The sequence below is a fragment of the Manihot esculenta genome, chromosome 5 (genome assembly GCF_001659605.2).
Source record: "Manihot esculenta cultivar AM560-2 chromosome 5, M.esculenta_v8, whole genome shotgun sequence".
Lineage (NCBI taxonomy): Eukaryota > Viridiplantae > Streptophyta > Magnoliopsida > Malpighiales > Euphorbiaceae > Manihot > Manihot esculenta.
Genome location: NC_035165.2, coordinates 8,772,097 through 8,782,971, shown reverse-complemented (window position 1 = coordinate 8,782,971; position 10,875 = coordinate 8,772,097).

Below are 10,875 nucleotides of genomic sequence, written 5' to 3'. Positions count from 1 at the left end.
AGGAGTTACCGAAGCAATCTACAACGTTTTCTTATGTTCCTGTAGAATTGGGAGGAGACTATTAATTTATTTTCTGTTTTTACTTTTAATTTTATTTTTTAATTTTCTGAAAATAAAATAAAATAAAATCATTCCTAAAAGACAGATTGATTTTAGTTTAATATTACCTTCGTCCTAATTAGGAACCATTAGTTGGATTCAAATGAATAAATTAAAAATTAAAATTTTAATATTTATAAAAATTCAATTGATTTTAAGTAGAAATAATTTAAATTAAATTAGTTTAATTTGATTTAATTTAATAGATTAAAATTTTTAATAAATTATTTATTTTATATTTTATTTTTAATATTTTAAAATTTAATTGAATTATTTTAATTATAATATAATTTTTTATATTATTAAAAATAATATATTATTATCACGAATGGATTCGGTTTCACTTTATTTTTTATTAAAATTAAATTGATTGAAATAATTGAAAAATTCAAAAATAAAAATTAAATTAAACTTAAAAGTAATATATTATTATCAAGAATTGATTCGGTTCCACTTATGTTTTTATTAAAATTAAATTAATTGAAATTGATGACCGCTGGATTCCTCCTCCCCGGACCAGGGGCTTGACCACAGCCCAAAGCCCATGACGTAGAGACCCACATACCTGATGTACATAACAAGCCTGGCTCATCCAACCCTCAAGGCCGGGCTCGACCCATCCTCTTCACTCAGGCTTAGCGTTCAGCCCAACTTTCGGCCCAACCCAAGATCCAGAATAATATTCACCAGACAGCCTGGCAGATCCGCTTGAACGTACACACGAGGGGAATCAGAGGCCGTTACGCATGGAGCAGGCGGCTGATACCCTAGTACCTCCGAATCCGCATGGCAGAGACGCGTGGCCCAATCCTAGAGAGACCTTTACACGTCACCAACAAGCAAGACAATGTATAAAAGAGGAGCCCCCTCCTCAGAAAGCTTAAGCCTTATTCAGTAATACAAAACCCTTGTAAAACCCTATTCTATTGGATCTCAGATCATCAATTGGCGCCGTCTGTGGGAAACGAATGAGATCTTTTCATCACCGGAGTTTTCACTTTCAAAACCCACTGAGATCCACGATGGCAAACTACCAAGAAAGTAACCCTAATATTCCAAATGACCTGAGCTCTGCCCAAGAGGGGCAGCAGTTCTCCTTTTCTAGCCCTACAACGTTGAATAACCAAACACCTATTTCTCTTAATCCCTCGCCAAGCTTGGCAGGGAATACTCCCACCATGACCCTGTCTAACCAAGACATTCAAACCATGGCCCTCCAGCTACAAACCACTGCTCACTGGTTGGGGCAGATAATGCAACAAAGGGGACTTAGCACCCCAGTAAACGCACTCCCAGTAGTGGAGGAACCCAGAACCGATGAACCCCAACCTACCTCTGCCTGCCTCCAAACTAACAACCACGATGCCGGAGAAGAGGAAGAACCGGAGGCCCGAATCCATGGGAGAAGGGCAAGAGAGTTGATAGAAAATGAAGAGGTGAACGACTATTCTGCTGAAACAACCAGGGAAACGGGAACTGAAACAGAGGAGGAAGAATGTAGTTTGGGCAAAAGACCCAACCCGGAAGACGAGAAAATGAACCAAAAGCTGAAAAGGTTGAAGGAGCAGCTCCTAGCCGAGCTAGGTAAGAAAGATCAGAGTCAAACCTCCTTGCCTACTTCTTCTCCCTTCTCAAAGTTAATGCAGCAGGAGACCGTTCCCAAAAAGTTTATGATGCCGCCGATGGCGGCCTATAATGGAGCTGGTAACCCGAGAGAGCATGTCATGAACTATAAGACCTTCATGGAATTGCAAACTCTGTCAGATGCTCTGATGTGCAAAGTGTTCCCAACAACGCTTTCGGGACCAGCGAGGGCATGGTTCAACAGCCTGGAGGCCGGAAGCATTAAAAGTTTCAGAGATCTTGCCACCCGCTTCATTAGCCGGTTCGTAGCCGGGGTGCCAGCAGATAGGAAGACGAGCTATCTGGAAACAGTGAGACAAAAAGCTGGTGAATCCCTCAGAGAGTATGTCGCCCGTTTCAATACGGAGGCCCTACAGATTCCCGAGCTTGACGAAGGAAGGGTGGTAGAGGCCATGCAAAAGGGAACAACCTCTGCCGAGTTCTTTGGTTCTCTGAGCAGGAAACCTTCGACCTCACTGGCCGAGTTAATGAAGAGGGCGGAAAAGTATATAAGGCAGGATGACGCCTTAGTAACGAGTAGATTTGCCAAAGGGGTGGCAGGAAAAGAGAAAGCCCCGGAGGAGGGGAGGCCGGAGAAACACGAGAAGAAGCATGGAAAGAGGCCTGAGCCGTACAAGCAGGCCTGGGAAAGAAGGGATCAAAGGCCTCCCCCTCCTCCCAGGGCTCATGAACCAAGAGTGCTCCCTCCTTGGGTCCCGGAGAAACCGACTCCATTAAATGCGTCCAGAGCCGAGGTGCTCATGGCTGTCCAGGATAAGGAGTTTCTCCAGTGGCCCAAACCTTTGAAGTCAGAAGCAGATCAGAGGAATCCTGACAAGTATTGTCAGTACCACCGGACGCATGGCCACGACACAAATAACTGTTTTCAGTTAATCGCGGAAATTGAAAGATTGATAAAAAGGGGGCATCTCAAAAATTTTGTGAAAAAATCGGAGGGGCAGAGGCCTCAACCCGGTCCGGCAGCCCAGATGCCCAGGAGAACTGGAGCTGGACCAGTGAATGATGGGTCCAGTGGGACTATTAATATGATTGTTGGAGGAACTGGAGGATGGATGAACCGTCGAGGAAAGAAGAGAAACCGGGAAGGGGAGACCAGCAATGGCGAGGTTATGCAGATCGTTGAACACTCTCCCATGACCATCGCTTTCTCTTCGGAGGATGCACAGGGCATTCAGATGCCCCATGATAACGCGCTTGTCATTGAAGCAGTCATTCATAATTTTCGGGTGAAGAAGGTTCTGGTGGATGATGGGAGTAAGGTCAATTTATTGCCATATCGGGTTTTCCAGCAGATGGGAATCCCAGAGGAACAGCTGGTTCGGGACCAGTCACCCATCAAAGGGATCGGAGGAGCACCGGTACTTGTAGAAGGGAAGGTGAAGCTGGCCCTTACCTTGGGAGAAGCACCCAGAGCTCGCACCCATCATGAGGTGTTTTTGGTGGTTAAACTCCCACTGAGCTACAATGCGATTTTGGGGAGGCCGGCGTTGTTCAACTTTGAAGCTGTCACTAGCATCAGGTATCTGGCACTCAAGTTCCCAACGGAAGAAGGAGTGGGAATGGTCCGGGGCAGCCAGGAAGAAGCAAGGGCAGTATACTTGGCCACAGTGACGGAACCGAACTCAACCGGAGAAGCGCTTGATTCGGAAGTTTTGGAGGTCAGGGATGAGACAAAGGAAGCCCGGACAGAGCCCGTTGGAGAGCTGGAGACATTCTCCCTATCAGAAGAAGAAGCGAGTAAGGTCTTCAATCTCAATGTCGGCCTCACCAAAGAACAAAAAGGTGAAGCCATGGCCCTGATCCGAAGTCACTCGCCGACCTTCGCATGGAAGCCCTCAGACATGCCAGGAATTGACCCCAAAGTGATGACACACCGATTGAATGTCCTCCCCGAGGCCAGACCAGTAAAGCAAAAGAAGAGAGTAGTGGGAAGAGAGAAGCAGCAGGCTACCCATGAAGAAGTGCAGAAGCTAGAAGAGGCAGGCTTTATTAGGGAGGTTATGTACCCACAGTGGTTGGCAAATCCTGTGTTAGTCAAAAAAGCCAATGGCAAATACAGGATGTGTATAGATTTTACCGACCTGAATAAGGCTTGCCCTAAAGATTGTTACCCCCTCCCCGATATTAATAAGATGGTCGACTCAACGGCCGGTTTTAATTATATGTCTTCTTTGGATGCTATGTCTGGTTACCACCAAATCCCAATGGAAAAGACGGATGAGGAGAAGACCTCATTTATAACTGAAGACGGGACTTACTGCTACAGAGCTATGCCCTTCGGATTAAGAAACGCCGGGGCAACTTACCAACGATTAATGAATAAAATCTTTAAGAACCAGATCGGCAGGAATGTAGAAGTGTATGTGGATGACATGGTGGTTAAAAGTTCAACTTTTCAACAACACATAACGGATTTAAGGGAGATATTTGGGGTGTTAGACCAATACAGGATGAAGTTGAATCCAGCAAAGTGTGCTTTCTTCATCAGGGGAGGAAAGTTCTTGGGATACATGGTGAGTGGAAAAGGCATTGAGCCCAATCCGGAGAAGGTGAAAGCCATATTGAATATGCCAGAGCCGATCTGTGTAAGGGACGTCCAGAGATTAACCGGGAGAGTAGTGGCGCTTCACCGATTTATGTCAAGGTCGGCAGAAAAGTGTTTGCCATTCTTCAAAAAATTAAGGAAGGTCCCGAATTTTGAATGGACAGAAGACTGCCAAAAAGCCTTCACAGAGCTTAAGGAATACCTCAGCTCGCCTCACGTGCTCAGCAGCCCCATAAAAGGGGAAGAACTCCTGATATACTTGGCAGCCTCAGAGCAAGCAGTCAGCGCAGTACTAGTAAGGGTGGAAGAAGGAGAGCAGAAGCCTGTCTTCTACGTCAGCAAGGTGCTCAGAGATACCGAAGTCAGGTATTCAAACATAGAAAAATTGGCGTATGCCTTGTTGTTAGCAGTCCGGAAATTCAAAGTTTATCTGGAAGGCCACCAAGGAGTTGTGATGACGGACCAACCTTTAAAGAAGATCCTACGTAGGCCAGAAACTTCAGGACGGATGTTAGCATGGTCCGTGGAAATCAGCCCCTACTGTCTGGAGTACCGACCTCGGACAGCTATAAAATCTCAAGCGCTGGCTGACTTCATAGCAGAATGCTCATTCAACGAGGAGAAGGAAGGATCATCCTCGGAGATACCAAGAAAAGAAGGAGAGGGAGAGCTTTCCCAAGAGTCCAGCTGGAAGCTATATGTAGACGGAGCATCAGGCTCTGAGGGCAGTGGCGTTGGGATAATACTTAAGGGGCCGGAGGGCTTTAAAGTATGTTATGCCTTACGGCTAGAATTCAAAGCTTCTAATAATGTGGCCGAATATGAAGCCTTGGTGAACGGAATGTTGGTAGCTTTGGAAATAGGGGTAACCGACCTCGAAGTAAATAGTGACTCTCAGCTAGTGATCAACCAGGTAACGGGAGTATATTAGGCCAGAGATCCCATCATGCAGAGTTATCTTGATAAAGTAAAAACTGTGGAAGCCGACCTCACGAGCCGAGGAGTTATTACCAGATTTCAGAGGATACCTCGAGATGAAAATGAGGAGGCAGATCTGCTTAGTCGACTGACCAAAGAAGAGTTAGAGCAGCTCCCTGATGAAGTATACATACAGCATGTCAGCACACCTGCTTTCAAGAAGACAAACACAGTACTGCAGGTGGAACAGAGCCCAACTTGGATGACTCCATACCTGCGATACTTGGAAAAGGGCGAACTCCCCGAAGATAAAGTTGAAGCCAAAAAGATAGCAGCGCGAGCTGCCAATTACCAAGTAATAAGGGGAACTTTATACAGAAAAGGGAAGTCCAGCCCATGGCTCCGGTGTGTGAGTCCGGAGGAAGCTGCAAAGGTAATGGAGGAAATACATAGAGGCCTATGTGGGGCTCACGAAGGAGCAGGGACATTAGCTAACAAAATATTCAGGCAAGGATACTACTGGCCCACTGTTAAAAAAGAAGCAGAAGAGTTCATCCGGAGGTGTGACGTATGTCAGAGATTTGCTAATGCCATCAGGACCCCTGCCACTCCTCAAGCAAGCATATCCAGTCCATGGCCTTTCTCACAATGGGGAATTGACATCCTGGGACCTTTCCCCAAGACTACGGGGCAAAGGAAATTCGTAGTGGTGGCTGTGGAATATTTCTCGAAATGGCCAGAGGCAGAAGCAATAGCCACAATCACAACTCGCAAGATGATAGATTTCGTATGGGGACATATCATCTGCAGATTTGGCATACCAAGAGTACTTATCTCAGACAACGGCAGACAATTCGACTGCAGCACTTTCAGAGCCTTCACAACAAACATGGGCATATGGCATAAGTTCTCCTCCGTGGCTCATCCTCAGACTAATGGCCAAACGGAAGTCACTAATAGAGCTATCCTTCAAGGATTAAAGAAGCGGCTGGATGGCGCAAAGGAGAATTGGGCAGAAGAACTCAATAGCACTCTATGGGCACTCCGAACCACTCCCAGAGCGCCCACTCAAGAAACCCCGTTTGCACTTGCTTATGGCACAGAGGCTGTAGTCCCAGTTGAGTTGCAGATCCCCACTCATCGAGTTCAATTCGTTCGCGAGAACACTAATGGGGACAAATTAAGGAGCAACCTAGATGCTCTTGAAGAAGTTAGGGAAGAAGCCCAAATCCGAACTGCTGCTTATCAACAACGAGCGGCAAGATATTACAATCAAAAGGTCAGAGAAAGAAGCCTGAAGGTGGGAGACCTGACTTTAAGAAACCTGGAAGCTACAGGAAAAAGAGCAGCCGCAGGCAAGCTAGCACCGACCTGGGAAGGTCCATTCAAGGTGACAAGAGTGGTTAAGCCCGGGGTATACCGAATCGAAGATATGCAAGGAAACCCCGAGCCCCACGCTTGGAACATCCAGCACCTAAAAAGGTATTTTCCTTGAAATATTCGTAAAGAAAAACGTTGTATTTTGACAGACATGAGTAAATAAAAATTGTTTATACAATGTGATTATCTTTATGAATAACGTTCTACAAGGCCTCAGTTAGGCACGAAATCAGCTGAGATGACGAAGCGACAGTAGGGCCAATAAGCCTGAATCTTGTACAAAACCCCAAAGCGGGTACCAAAAAATAACCGGCGAGGCCCCGAGGTCGTCCCAGAAATTCAAAGAAAAACAGGATCCCGTAAGATCTCCTGGAATCAAAAACAACCGGCGAGGCCCCGATGTCGTCCCGGAAATTCAAAACGAACCAGGATCCCGTAAGATCTCCTAGAATCAAAAATAGGTCGGTGAAGGACTTAAGACCCTCCCGAAATAAAAAATCTTTCCCACACCACAGGGACAACTTATAAAATCCAATTCCGACCTCGGAAAGAGAAGAGCCCAGAGCTTGTAAAAAAAAAAAAAAAAAAAAAAAAAAAAAGAGCTCTCTCCCAGCTCGGATAGACTTATCTTCGCAAAAATTCAAGGTACGAACGAAAAAGGCCGAGTTTCCAGCTCGGATAGTCAGGTTCCGACCTATGAAAAAAGGAACAAAGGCCTAATAAGCTAAAGCAGCCCCAACCTCGAAAAAGACGCTAACGCCAAAACTTTGGCTTTCGAAGAGGTCGAGCTCCCAGCTCGGACCAATATTCACAAAGGCCCAAGACCGGGCTCTCAGCTCAGATAGACTCATATCCTTAAAGGATCAAGATACAAAGGCCAAAAAGAAAGGCCGAGCTCCCTCCATAGAAGGACTCATAAATGAAGAAATCCTTAGGAGGATAAAAAGGCTATAATCAAAGCCTAAATCAGTTTATCTGGAACAAATATACAAAATCACAACCAAGAAAGAAGGACTAAAAGCCAAACACTGACATGATAGTTGCCATTAAAAAGGTACGAGATTTGTTCTCCCAGACTATCCGCCACAAGTTGAGCTCGCACCTTCAGATTAATTCAGAGCTTATGAATGAAAATATGTAGTTTACATCACAAAGTACGAAGAGTAGAGAGAAATTTCAAGAAATATAAAAAGAACAAGAATAAAAAAGAAGGAAACTGATATTTCATTAATAACTATTACAATTTATCTCTCCGGCGAGGCAGGAGGATAAATAGTCCTTAAAGGACTTACATCAGTAAGAACACCCTCGCCTGCATTGTCTCTATGTACAGCCACCTCTGATGGAAGCTCGGAGTCCCTTGGGCTAGAGCTTTCAACATTAATAATAGGGGCAACTTCTGCCCCAGGGTGGAGGCCATCTTTCTCAAAATCAAGATCATCTTCCTCTGACCCTAGCTCGGATTCCCCTGAAGACGACTCAGCTGGCCGGTCTATGTTCCTCCGAGAATCTCCTCGGGGCAAAGGAAAATCATCCTCCCCATATAGCACTGACTCGCCATCTGAGTCCACTTCGCGCCTACGAAGCTCGGCCAAAGGAATATCAAGAGCCTGTCTAGCTTCTCTTAAACCGCGATTGTAGCCAGTTACATACATGCGGTAGGCCTTATCATAGATTGCCTGTTTCATTTCACCAGAAGCTTTATACTCATCAAGATGTTCTTCACAAGCCTCAGCTACAAATTCCTTAAACTCAGAAGAGTCTTTGTAGTCCTGAAGATGAGCTTCACAGGCCTGCTCAATTTTAACCTTCAGCTCATCAGACTCCTGATACTCTGCTATATACTGTTCACGCTTCAGCTGAGCCTTCCCTTCGGCATACTTTACCACCTCGAGCAGGGCTAAACATTTACGTTCCAAAGCCCTGACTTCATTTTTTAGCTGTTGTTGGCGAAGGTTGAACTCTTCAGCCGATGAAGACAGCTCTTTGATACGTTCAGAACTTGTGCCCAATTCCTGCTCAAGGACCTCCACCCGGGCTAGGGCACTTTCCCTCTGAGCCTTCACCTCATTCAGGTGAGCTTGAAGCCCTTCAAAATCGGCCTTTAAGGCCTCATATTGGCGCTGGACCTCAGCTTTTTGGCTTACCGCCTCATCCCTCTCTTGAAGGGCCGCTGTCATAGAGGACAGCTGCTTCACAACCTCTACACAACGAGCTTCCACTTCAGCTGCTCTCTCATCGGACTCCTGGAGAACCCTGCGAGTACGAGACAGCTCTGATTCCAGGGATTTGCTATGTTCTGCCGCCTCAGCCGTTCTGTCCTCAGCTCTTTTAGAGGCCTCCAGCGCAGAATGCAACTCCCTTTGGAGAGCCTGGATCTGCTCCCGGGCGGCCGCCAGGTGGCCCCTCGCGTCGCTGGTGGCAGTCAGGTTTTCATCGCGACACGCTTCCTCGATCCGGCGGTCCACGGACTCCCGAAGAGAGAGGTCACGGGCATCCCCTCCATAACCAGGCCTAACACCTAGTACGGAAGAACAATTGTCAAGAAAAGAAACAAAGCAAACTCAAAGAGAAGTGAAAAAAAAATAACTTACCATCAGAAGCATTTCTCCAATCGAGGATCCGAGCTCCTCACGAGAGCGAGATTGGAAGGACACCTGCTCCTTGGTAGAACTGGCCAAGTGACCAGTCAGGGCCAGCAGACGAGGATCCGAAGCCTCTGTTATCCCGCCGAACATCCGCTCCCGGAGAAGTGCGGCAACAGCAGAGGCCGGAGACTCAGAGGAAATGCTTGACAGGTCCAGAAGGTTGTCAGCAGGGGACGACGAAGGAACAACAGAAACACCCTTCCCCTTCCCAATGGAAGAAAGAGGTGGGGAAGGACCCGCAGCAGTCCTGGACTTCTTCCGCGCAGGAGATGGAACAGGCGTTCCAGAAGAGGTCGGACGCTTGCCCCCGGTCTTTGAGGAGACGCCCTCAGATCCCTCAGGCTCAGTCCTCACAGGGGCAGGGGCACCTTCACCAGAAACCTCTGGGCTTTGATCCTTTAGGAGGATGATCTCCATCCCTGTCCCAGAGGTCTCATTGTCTTCAACAGGGGACTTAGATTTCCCCCCTGACACCCCCTCAGTAGAATGGGCAGCACTCTGCCCCACTTGTTCAGTAGCTTGGGTCTGCTCCACAATAGCTAGGGAAGTTTCCCTCACGACCTCTGAGGAGGCTGGAACGGATCTAGACCCTTCAGCAGGTGTCGAAGTTGAGCTCGACCCACCATGGCTAGATGGCCGAGCTAATTTGATGCTGCGAGAGCTCGGCTTGGAAGTACGAGAAGAAGCTTTGACGGGAGGTCGGCTGACCTTCTTGGAGGAAGTGGCCTGAGCCAGCTCTGCAGCAATCTCAGTTACAGAACGCCCATCCCCAAAGGCGTCAAAAATTGCATGCATGTTCTCCCGAGACAGGTCAAAATTCTTGGGGAATTTGATGCCATCCATTCTAACCTTAGAAGCTGCAAGAAACAAGAAGTTATAAAGAGTCAGCATACTTCCTGATATTATGAGTAAAGAAGAAACAGAATAGCCGGACAAAGCACTATACCCGTGTCCCGGATATCCCTAAGGTTGGACGCAAACATACACTTCTCGACATCATACTTCCTCTCAACGGAAGTCAGTCGAAGCAGCCCGACCTGCTCAATAAGACTCAATTCGGGCAGATCGTTGCAGCCCGGAAAGATCTCCCCCCACCTTAGGTCCACATCCCACGATCGGCAGGACCCTAGTTTTAACTCCGCCACAAGGAAATTCTCTACCCATCCCTTTATAGAATCCTTGTAGCTCGTAAGAAGAGACAGCCCATTACGGGGGGAAAAGTAATAGAAGTTCTGCTTCGCCCTAACCAGGCGGAAAAAAGTGACAAACAGACAGGCCGTAGGTGCGAAACCCCAACCCAGACAGATAGACTCAAAACAGGACATGAATAAAATGGAATTTGGGGATAACATTCGAGGAGTTACCCCAAAGTATTCAAAGACCTCGACAAAGAAAGGGGTAAAAGGAAACGGTAAACCAAATTCTCTCTGCTTCAGGAAAAACACTATGCTACGAACTTCTTGGGGATCCACCAAACCAGGAGGACGAGGGTAAGGAAGAACTATCCTCTCATTTGGAAGAGGTGCTCGAATAAGATACAACGGAGTATCTAAAAGCCTCCGGGAAATGTGACTAGTTATGTTGGAAGGTGTAATATTCGACTCAAGGTCAAAAACATCAGGAAGCTTTGAACTTGCCATG